The sequence below is a fragment of the Rhinatrema bivittatum genome, chromosome 1 (assembly GCF_901001135.1).
Source record: "Rhinatrema bivittatum chromosome 1, aRhiBiv1.1, whole genome shotgun sequence".
NCBI lineage: Eukaryota > Metazoa > Chordata > Amphibia > Gymnophiona > Rhinatrematidae > Rhinatrema > Rhinatrema bivittatum.
In genome coordinates this window covers 593,867,498-593,878,848 of record NC_042615.1, presented here as the reverse complement: position 1 = coordinate 593,878,848, position 11,351 = coordinate 593,867,498, and the positions used below count along the sequence as shown (strand labels likewise).

The window sequence follows — 11,351 nt, the reverse complement described above, 5'->3', positions numbered from 1 at the left end:
AACTTTGTTATGCTATGACAGCACTCTAAAAGCAAAAAAAAGTTATTTTCTTTCTTGATAAAGACAATGGAGTTCAACAGTGCTTTAGTAAGTGACTCTTGTTCCTTGCCACCCCTTTGCATTATGGACACTTACTTAGGTCTGGATGGGCTGGTCCGATGACCCAGCAGCAGCACAGATTTAATTCTTGGTCCATGTTCCTACTTCTTGGGCTAGCTAAGCCTGGAGATGTTGAGGAAACAGTGTTCACAGCTCCTGGGTGGGAGTGTGGGAAGAACCAACCATTACTTAGGAGCAACACCTATTGCTTGACTCAAGAGCACACTGGTGTCAGGTTTTTGAGGAAACAGCAATCTGTGTCTCTTAGCCAGAAGTTTGCCACTACAATGGCTGGTGAAGAAGGGAGAGGGAACTGACATGGGGTAAATCCTCATGTAGCTGCAAACAAAGGCTCATGGCTCCATCTCTCCAGATGTGGCAGGATCTGATTGAACTAAAAACCCTAAAGAAGCTGAAACAAACCGCTGGGCAAACACAAAAGTTCTGGATTAGGGTTTTACTGTTTGCCCTGTTAAGTTTTCTCTTTCATATGAGAAAAAAAATAAAAGAATATATAGCCAATGCTCGGTATTTACCATGTAGCACAGGCATAGAAGCTGTTTTCATAATACATCATAAAGTTGCTTAACTGAACTAATGGTAAGGAGGTACACTAGACTCTTTACCTTTCCTACCAAAACAGTACTTCTCATAGAGATTATGAGGTTGATATTCAGCCACAGAGCAGCTAGTTAACTTAGCCGGATATGGCTATCCGGCTAACTTAACGGGGATATTCAGTGGCGCAGCTATCTTAAAGAGAAAAAAAAAAATTTTCCAAAGAGATGAAAAGTTAAAGATTTAAGGACATCAAATGAAAATTATAAGTTTAACCAATTGACCTCAACACAATATAGACCTTAAATGTCCTACTAAACAGGCTTCCTTACTGCCCGAATCAATCTTATTGTAGTCTCAGCCAACAAAAGTCATAGTACACATTTAATCTATCAAAAAAAAAAATAAATAATAATAATAGATGCTGGGAACAAAAAAAAACAAAAAACCTGTCCATCAACTTGAGGTTAAACATAGGAGTATCACTTAGCAACGGACTAAAATAAAAAGCCAAGGACCTCAATGTTCACCTTCATACATTCAGGGCTAACCATATAGCATGGAAATCAGTTTTATAATATCAAAGAACGATCCAATAATTACTGTAAAGAATGTTTATATTGTAGCTTCAAGCAATAAAGTCATCATATCAAATCCATCAACAGGAAAGCTACCGCTGAAGTTTTTAACAAAATCCTTGAAACAGGGTGCAGGTAACTCAGCACTAAAAAAAACTCACTTCAGGGAGAAATCGCAAAGGTCAATAAACACAAAATAAGGTATTCCTTTTTGAGCACTGTAAAGTCCAACCGAGGGCAAACGACCAAACGTGTATAGTTGAACAAGCATACCAAAGTATTCCACTGATCACCATAATAATAGGTGAAGCAATTCAAGAAAGATTTATAGAATAAGGTCTCCAGGATCAGCATAAAGCAAACATTTCTTCCTTTTTTTGTGAAGATCACAGGTCTCCCTATGCAAAAGATTTGTAATTTTGCAGGGAACAAAACAGCAAATGTTATCCCTTTTCGTATAAACTCTTTGCAGATTGGATTTAGGGCCCTTCATTTAGAGGAGACACGTGCTGAATAATCATATAATAAGAGTTTATTCCCTTGATCTCCTAAACTGCCTTTTTTATAGGCTTGCATTAATTTAGCTTTAAGTGTATAGTTTAAAATTCTAGCCACTACCAGCCTGGGACAGGAGCCCAAATCACTGGCTTGGCCTACTCTGTGAATGCTTTCCATGAGAACCTGTCTTCAAAGAGAATCCGAAGATTTCTGGCAGCCAGATTTGAATTTAAATGCATCAAATCAGAGTCCTTAATCTGCCCAGAAAGTCCGATATTATTTCTTCTACCTCAATTCTCTTGATCTTCAGCTCAGGTGAGTAATGCTGCATTTTCTTGTTTCAGCGCATCCATTTGAGTAACGTTTCTGTCATTTCTTGTGGTACCATCAATTCTGGTAGTATGCCATTCCACATTTCCTTTTATTTCCTCCAAGGAAGTCTGGAATTTATTTAGCCAGCAGTCCATAATTGCTGAAACATTTTTTGAAATGTCTCTAATTAATCAATCTTTGAATGCCAACAACATGAGATCGTTTTCTGCTGCCATTTTGGTGTCAGCAATCTTTGTCTAGTCTCGAAGACCTCTTGCAGATTTAATGGCTATGCTAGGACACCACAACTTGATGTTGACGCTAGATGTATAGAGCGTTTCAGCTAGATCCTACGCTTGAGGAAAACAAATAATCATTGGAGATGTAGAAAAAATGACTTGTATAAACAACGGACCCCAGGAGTATCTGCGTCCTGCGACTTCTCAGGCAGCCTTCTTCGCCAGAAGGCAAAGATATTTATTAGTTTTTGCCTCTTTGGCAAGTTTCTTCTCAAATTCTCTCTTGACCTGCCTTTTTACTGCTTTACATATATCTTGAATGTGTTTATTGTCCTCATTTGGAAAATTGTTTTGGCTTCCACAGCTTCTTTTATCTCATTTAACCATGCAGGCAGTTTCTTTCAATTGTTTTTAGTATGTGGAATACATTTTCTCTGAGCACCAGGGATGGTATTTTTAAACAAACTGCTAACCTTTATAACTGCTCCTTATGATTTTAAATACTACACTGTATCATAGACTTTTTTTTTTTAAAGAGTTAAATGCACTACATCCGTCACCAGAGATATCTTACTAACTTGACTTTTAATTAGACAAGTGAAGCTGGGATATCAGAGATCTGGGAATTCTATCTAGATAAATTAGTACTGGGGAGTGGGAAGAGACTTTCTCTTATGAAAACATTACTGCTCTATACATCCCGTTACACGATTCTACCCACCTCCTATTCTTCTACATTACAAACACACCTCAGGACGTAATCCTGCCGTGCCCCGTCCACTCCCACACGCCGCAGTGTTACGTGGCAAGTTCCTACGTCATCAAGCCGCGGCCATCTTGCCTCCCGGCTGGAAGTCGTGTGTACCTGCCTTTTCTGTTCCAGAGTGAGCTGAGTCGTTCTTTGCGTGTGAGGTACGTGAAACCCTGGGGTCGGCAGCGAAACTGTACTTTAATTTTTGTCAACGTTATAAATAATGAGGTCAGGGCAAGGTAAGCGAAGCCTTCTCCCCCCCTCAGTGTAATGGACTGTGCCGCCGCCAGGGTGCGTGCGTTGGGACTCCGGCTCTGTCAGTTAGTTTGGGGGGGGCTAATATTGCCTGAGAGTTTTCGGTTAGCAGCTAAGCCCGGGCTTTTGCTTTGTCTTCCTTTAGAATGCGGTTGTGAGCCACACGGAGGAGATGAGCCTGTTCTTGGGAAGTAGCAGGGACTGAGTGTGAGGCTGACAGGTTGCTGTAGTGGTGGGGACTCGTACATGCGCGTTTCTTTCACTCGTTCGCTATGTCTGTGGGGGGGATGTGGTGTATTCTCTCGGTGGGTGCACCCGTGCTGTGGCGGTGTTTCTGTAACCGATGTCTGTTTTCGGAGCCGCTTATCTCAGGGCTGGGGGGACGTGGCAGACCGTTTGGCGCGCAGGCGCAAGGGTTGTGTTTGCAAGCTGGCAGATGAAGTCGGGAAAGGGTGCTGAGGCGGCGGCGGCGGCTTTGTCTGTGTTTTAATTGTTTCGGGGGGATCTCTTGCCTACTGTTCATCGCTCGCAAGCTTGTCGCCGCGAATTCTCGTGCGTCATGGGAAGTAAACGTAGCCCTCGATATTTAGTAGCGGCGTTTCACGTTCCTGAGAAAAACCGTTCGACGTCACCTGGTGGCGCTGAGGTCACGGAATGCTGCATCTCGGGGTGCCGCGTGAGCGGGCTCGCTCCGTATGACGTGGCGGATTCTGTGGTCCCGTATCAACAAACCTAATGAGTTGATAGATCAGGGCTTCCCAAACATTTAGGCCCATTTAAGCATTTAAAAGTTGCATGCCCCTCTAAAATCGACCAAAACAAATTGGCAGGGGTGTAGTCCCGTTTAATTACACACCATTCTCACTCTCCCTACTTTCCAGCCGATCCCTTCTCTCAATCTCCATTCTTTCTTTACATTTGATTCTTTCTCTCAACATTTATCCCCCTCCAGAGTTTCTCCTCCTTCAGTGGACCCCTCTCTCTCTTAATCTCCAACTGAGCCCCTCTTAAATCGTCCACTAAATCTCACCTAACTAGCCTATCTCCATCTTTTTTTTGCATCTCCCCAGTTGACCCTCTCACCCCAAGCCCTAACCCCAACTGATCCTTTGACATTCCCTCTTTCTTCCACTCCAGCCCTTCTTTTACATTCCTCAACAGAATTCTTTCACCCTAGCTCCTTTCTTAACATTCCCAGTTGACTTTCTGTCTTTACCCCATCTCCATAGCCAGTCCCTCTCCACCTGACCCGCCCCTAAAGCCACACTTGTATCTATTCCCTTTCAACAGCCCCTCCAAACATCTCCCTGGTCAGGGTCAGCAGCCATATTTTCCTTTGGGCCCCAGAACAAAGGTGAATGACAACTGGTGGGAAGAGAGGGCAGGCTGAGAACTGGGGCAGCATTTTTCCCTTGGGTAAGATCTGAGGTGGGTGAGGGAAGGATTAATGGCAGTCTGCCATCCCTTCCTCTCATGGCTGGTCCCAAACCTTGCGGTGAACTGCAAGCAGCAGCATCATTAGTGGGGTAGTACAAGTTTACAGGCCTTGCAGTGGCCCCGATATCTCCTATGTTCTTTCCACAGAAAGCAGGAGAGTAGCCCACTGTAGGGCCTGTGTGAGTGCATTCTAGTTCATAGGCCCCATGCAGATTTCTACTAGTACTTCATTTTGCTGGTGCCTGAAAACTGCAACTGTTTGAGGCACTTGTGACCCCAATTAAAAATTCTGTGGCCCCATTTGAGGTCCCAATCTACAGTTGAGGAAGCCCTGTCTTAACCTTTTCCTCTCTGGCGAACCCCCTCTTTCGGTCTGTGTACTCCATATCATCCCTTTTTACATCCCCTCTGTCACACCTCCAAGCTTTTTTGCATTATTCCATATGTTCCTTCCTCACCCTCAACCCCTTTTTATAATCCCCAACTGATCCTTAGTTATTCCCTGACTTTCACCTCGTGTCTCATTGCCTCCTCACTTTCATCTCCCATCCACTCACTCTTGCCTCCACCCCTTATCTTTCACACCCACAGATGATCCAATCTCACCCCTAGCTTCTCTTAAATCCCACAGTTTGACCTTCTGTCATTCCCCTTCTTATCCTCCACAGCTAATCTGTCTCCACGTAATCCAACCCTTAAGTCTCTCCTGCATCGGATCCCTTCCTTAACCAGAGTAGAATCAGACTACTGGCACTAACCTTTAAAAAGAATAGGGCAGCTTTTAAAGTAGATGATGTGAGCCAATAGTCGCGCAAAAACCCATGTTTTGGAATGATGTATCTTTGAAAGTTACTAGCAAAACAGGGAAGTTAAGGTATCCCTGTAGGTTGCAATAAATATTAATGTAACGCAGTTGCCTTTAAGTAACGGGCAAACAGAGTTGAAAGATTCCAAATTACTCCTGTCAACTGATAAGCAGCTTATTAATACAAACAAACATACTTTGAAATGTCTGTATACAAATACTGAAGTCTAAAAAATAAGATGGGAGAGTTTGAATGTATAGCACTGAATGAAGAGGTAGATATAATTGGCAGCTCCAAGATCTGGTGGCAGGAGGATATCTCATAGTATACTAATAACAGGATACAAATTAAATTACAGTGATTAAATTGATCAGATTGGTGCAGGGTGGCGCTGTATTTTAAAGAGGGTATAGAGTCAGACAGGTTAAAAATTCTGTGTGACACAAATTGCGCTGTAGAATCTTTATGGTTAGAAATTCCATGTGAGGGAGGTGAGGAGGAGAAAAAAGAACTTTTCCTGCAGCCAGTTAAAGATTTTGTTACCTGCTTCCTGCTTTGCTGTTCCGGGGGTGAAGAGGTGCCTTACCCCGACGGCTCGGAGTTGCTGCTTCCGGTTGGTGATGTCATCTGGGAGGGACCGGTAGGGTTTAAAACTGGACCCTCCTGCGGTGCACAGCTGCTGCCGGCGCACTGCCCAAGCCGCGCATGCCTAAGGGGCGCTCGGCTTTGACTGATTCTTATTGAATATAGAAGGACAAGATAATACTTTGAAGGAACAAATCAAACTACATTGGATATGTAGTTTCATACAACCAACAACTGTGCCGTTCCCTCCGAGGCAGGCTGCGCAGCTCGGTGCGCGCAGGCTGCCGATTTTGCGCAGCCTTGCATGCACCGACCCCGGATTTTATAAGATACGCGCGTATCTTTTAAAATCTGGTGTACTTTTGTTCGCGCGCGCGCGTATGTTTTTAAAATCTACCTCATAATGAAATGCTAACCAAAATTAGGTGAGCTAACTGACAGGCCAACGCAGAAAGGTGCATTCAGCCAAACGCACAGCTTTACCCTCATTTAAATGCCGATCAGCAAGGAGTTTTAGGTTCACAAATTGTGTTAAAAAAGAGTCCTGTTTAGCTCCCTTGCATAGAAATCCCATGCAAATGAGGGCATTAAGCCGTACTCCCTGATGCAGGGAGGTGCGCTGGCTTAACCTGTATTTTCTTAATGCTGGAAACTTTACTCCTGGTCAGAGGTGGAGTAGTTTCCACTGTTGAAGGAAAACAGGCTGTTTACACCCAAATTGTCATCATTTACTTAAAATATGTGGAAGCAAATAGCAACAGATCAACAGATAATGCCCTGATTCAGCAGCAAGTATTGCTTTAAATTTTAAGAGGGGCGGTGGAGCGCTGGGAGGCTCCGCTGCTGCTCTCATTTCCTCTGGTAGTGCAAGGGAGGGAGGCAACTGAACAGTTATTGCTGAGCTGGCTGGGAGATGCAATCTGCAGCCAAGTCCTCCCTGTGTATCCACTCACTCTGCTCACTAACGGGCTGATACAGTAAAAGTTGCGGGAGAGCGGGCGAACGCACAGGCCACTCTCCTGTGCGTGCGATTCTGTATTTAAATGAGGGCCTGCGGCAAAAAGAACAACTCTCCTCAAATACCACCGCTCAACTTCATGAACCAAAATTCGATCATATCTCCAATCAACCATGCCCGCAACCTCGGAGTAATAATGGACAGAGAACTTTCGTTCAAATACCATATATCAACAAAAATCAAAGACTGTTAACATAAACTACTTACACTCCGTCATCTCTCCAACAATGACTTCAGATCAATCCTCCAATTACTAATTTTCTCCAACATAGACTACTGCAACTCTCTTCTTCTCAACTTACCTCTAAACACCATTCGCCCACTCCAGATCCTGCAGAACGCAGCTGCAAGAATCCTCACAGGAGCAAAAAAGCATGACCACATCACCCCAACACTTATTTCATTTCATTGGTACCAATAAGATACAGGATTGAATACAAAGTCCTATCCATCCTACATAAAATTATATATGAAGAACAAGAAAATTGGCCAAGCCCCTACATACAACTACATACCCTAAGCAGAAACCTTAGATCAGCAAATAAGGGACTCCTAAAAACACCACCCACGCACTCAAATCAACTCACCTCAACCCAAAAAAGAGCAATCTCCCGTGGTAGCCCAAAACTTTGGAACTCCCTACCGACTAAGCTCAGAACTCAAGAAAACCTAAAAACCTTCAAAAAGGAGTTAAAAACGTGGTTGTTCAACAAAGCATATCAACTCACTCAATGAACAACACAACATCATCGCCTTCCAATCCAACCTCATGAATAAATAAATGAAATTCATCACATCTAGGTTTTCATAAATAAGAAATGAAATAAAAAAGTGAACTAAATCCTTACACATGTTATCCCCTATGCTTAATAACAGTTTGTACTTTGCATCCCTTGTTTAAACCCCCTTATCCCTGTAAACCGTTATGATGGCATTATTTTGACGTTTCCGAATGACTGTACATAAAACTCATTAAATAAATAAATAAAAAAAGAGGTGCTAAGGACACTAGCACATCCCTAGCGATTCTTTTTGGACAGGAGTGGCGGCTGTCAGCGGGTTTGACAGCCGATGCTCAATTTTGCCAGTGTCTGTTCTCAAACCCGCTCACAGCCACGAGTTTGGAAACTGGACGCTGGCAAAATTGAGCATCCGGTTTTCGAGCCGCGAGCCGATTTCAAATTTATTTTTTTTTAACTTTCGGGACGTCCAACTTAATATCACCATGATATTGAGTCGGAGGGTGCACAGAAAAGCAGTTTTTACTGGTTTTATGTGCACTTTCCCAGTGCCCGGAGAAATTAATGCCTACCTTTGGGTAGGCGCTAATTTCTGAAAGTAAAATGTGCGGCTTGGCTGCACATTTTGCTTTCTGAATCGTGCGGGAATACCTAATAGGGCCATCAACATGGATTTGCATGTTGCGGGCGCTATTGGGGGGGGGGGGGGGGGGGTTGGACGCCCGTTTTCGATGCGCTATTACCCCTTACTGAATACACTGTACTGTATCGGCCTGTAAGTTGTGCAGGATACCTGCTGCTTCTCAGCATGCAGTGAACTGGTTTTTGTCTCCTCCCCTCCCTGCTTCTGAGTTAAAATGTACATTTTCCATCGATAAGCAGGGCTGAATTAGCCATGATGTCTGGTAGTGCAACTCCTGGCAGCACTGGACAGAAAACTCTCAAAGCTGTTAGAGCTTTTTGCTCCACTGTGCATGTGTGTGTGAGTTCCCATGCGCAGGTGTCGTCGGCATCCCCTCAGTCTTTTTAGTGTAAAACGTTTTTATTAAACAAACAATTGGGCATACAATTGGATCTGAGATGCAGTTTTTCTGATATCCCGGATCACAAGCATATACAACACTTAGAAAGAAAGTCCACTTCTCCCTCTTCCCCCAAGCCAAACCCCCACTCCCCCCCACCCCAAGTCACCAAAATATAAATATAATATAGTCACCAAATATAAAATACTCCCATTTTATATCCACGGGCACCAGGGCACGTCCAGGTCCATTCAAAGGTTAAAAAAACAACAAGGAGGCAACCTTATATCATGGAAGGAATTTTATTTCAAAGCCCGACTCCGGCCGAGTTTTGCCAAACAAGGCTGCATCAGGGGCTCAAACCACAGTTGTTGGTTGTATGAAACTACATATCCAATGTAGTAAAGAAAGACGGCAAACCAAGACCTTGATTGTTCTCTCACTGCTACATAATCTAGTAGGTCAACCTGGGTATAGTATTCCCACCGTCTTCAGTTTTAAAATTTAAAGAAACTTTTAAAACCGCAAAGATTTACCACAAGCAAAGACTTGCTTAGAGTGTCTGGAGACAGAAAGAAACTCTTGCTTATAGTGTCTGGAGACAGACACTATAAGCAAGTCTTTGCGGTTTTAAGAGTTTCTTTAAATTTTAAAACTGAAGACGGTGGGAATACTGTACCTAGGTTGACCTACTAGATTATGTAGCAGTGAGAGAACAATCAAGGTCTTGGTTTGCCGTCTTCCTTTACTACATTGGATATGTAGTTTCATACAACCAACAACTGTGGTTTGAGCCCCTGATGCAGCCTTGTTTGGCGAAACTCGGCCGGAGTCGGGCTTTGAAATAAAATTCCTTCCACGATATAAGGTTGTCCCCTTGTTTTTTTGCCTTGGCTACGTGGGACCGCCTCCCGATTTGTTTTATTGGCCATTCAAAGGTTAGTCATTCAATACCAGGCTTCTTGCGCGATGTGGTAGCGCTTGCAAATACGCATCCCAAATTTGCAAGAACTTACGTCGGCGTACTGGAGACGATCTCGAGGCCAGATTGTCCATTTGCATCATACGATGGAGGTGTAGGCACCAGGTCCAAAAGGATGGAGGAGTTGGCTCTCGCCACTGCAGCAAAATAACCTTCTTTCCCACTGCACCATTTTTTTTAAGAAATAGATGCAGACCCAGACCTCGAACCAGCGGACGAGGAATGCAATCAAATAAAAACATATACGGAGACAGGGGGAGATGTAGATTTAAAAGCCCCCGCAAATACCCCACAATCTTCCCCCAGTATCTTTGGATAACCGGACAGGCCCAAAAAGCATGTGACAAGGTGCCTATGGAAATATGACAACGTAGACAAGTCGCTGTCGTGACCAATTTAGCTTGAAAGGCAATGTGTAGGGACACAAATGCACGCCTCAGGAATTTTAATTGCATTTCTCTATAGTACATATTACCTGTGAGATCAGGCAGGTTCCTCATACAGGCAGCAAAGGCCGCTACAGGTACTGTGACCCTCAGTCTTTTTATCTGCGCTCTGCATGGATGGGATTCTCTTCTCTCTCTCAGGCATTACACCCCTGTTTTTGATGTTCAGTGAGCCCCAAAATAGCACTTTTCAGTGCTAATTCCCAGCTGGGAAGAGGAATCTGTCATGGCAGAAAGAGCAGCCAGTGGTATCAAGACCTGCCTGTGGGGCCAGATCATATCACTCTCAGATGGCCATGACCAGTGTTATTTATCCCGGGCCCCAACCATGATCAGGAATTGTGGTCCATGTGGACGGATGATTCTGCAGGCGAGGAGAACTAGGGCGGTGAAGATTAAATCCTTGAAATTACAAGCACAGTCTCGGGCTCCATCGATGTCTGGGAGCACCCACAGTAAGTCATACAGCATGGTGATGCTCCAGGTTAGGTATAAAGACCGTTCCCGATGCCACATCGAGATGCATCGGAAACAGTGTTGGAATGACCTGAAGTTGAAGCATAGAGAGGCCTTGACACATTTGACACATGTGGCTTTGGTACCAGCTAGAAAAGCAAAACCATTGAAACAGCTGTGGTTGAAAGACTCTGTAATCCCTGTCGTCATCCTCATCAATGCAAAAACATGAGGGATTGACGTGCCCAATACACTGAAAGCATCGAAAGCCCATGTGCGCTGCACCGAAGTTGATGCACTCATTGAAGCAGTTGATGCAGAAGCCCAAGACACACACTTCCATCAAGTCCATCGAACAGTATTGCAGCTTATGACTCCTACTAGGCAAATCATTGAAACTGCATAGTGGCCTGAACTGCCTCTGATCCATCTCCATGAGTTCAGATGACCAGGACCTGCTCCCTCTGTCACCTTGTTCTTGAAGCCTCAGAGAGATCAAGGAGCGGAGATCACCACTACTGTCTTACCATGTTACTCAAATGAGGCTGAGGGAAATTCTTTGGACTTTC

The 11,351-nt window shown here is 44.0% G+C and overlaps 1 protein-coding gene across 4 annotated transcripts in view; it reads left to right on the top strand.

The window, feature by feature from the left end:
- Window positions 1-3,064: 3,064 nt before the first annotated feature.
- PRRC1 (proline rich coiled-coil 1) overlaps window positions 3,065-11,351 on the top strand; it is a 93,037-nt gene continuing 84,750 nt past the window's right edge. For 2 of the 4 annotated variants that reach the window (XM_029619286.1, XM_029619263.1), the window contains exon 1: window positions 3,065-3,196. The gene's annotated coding sequence lies outside the window, so the exon portion shown is untranslated. Of the gene's footprint in view, window positions 3,275-3,437; window positions 3,523-11,351 lie in introns of those variants that run through there. The other 2 variants (XM_029619271.1, XM_029619280.1) reach the window with 2 other exon arrangements.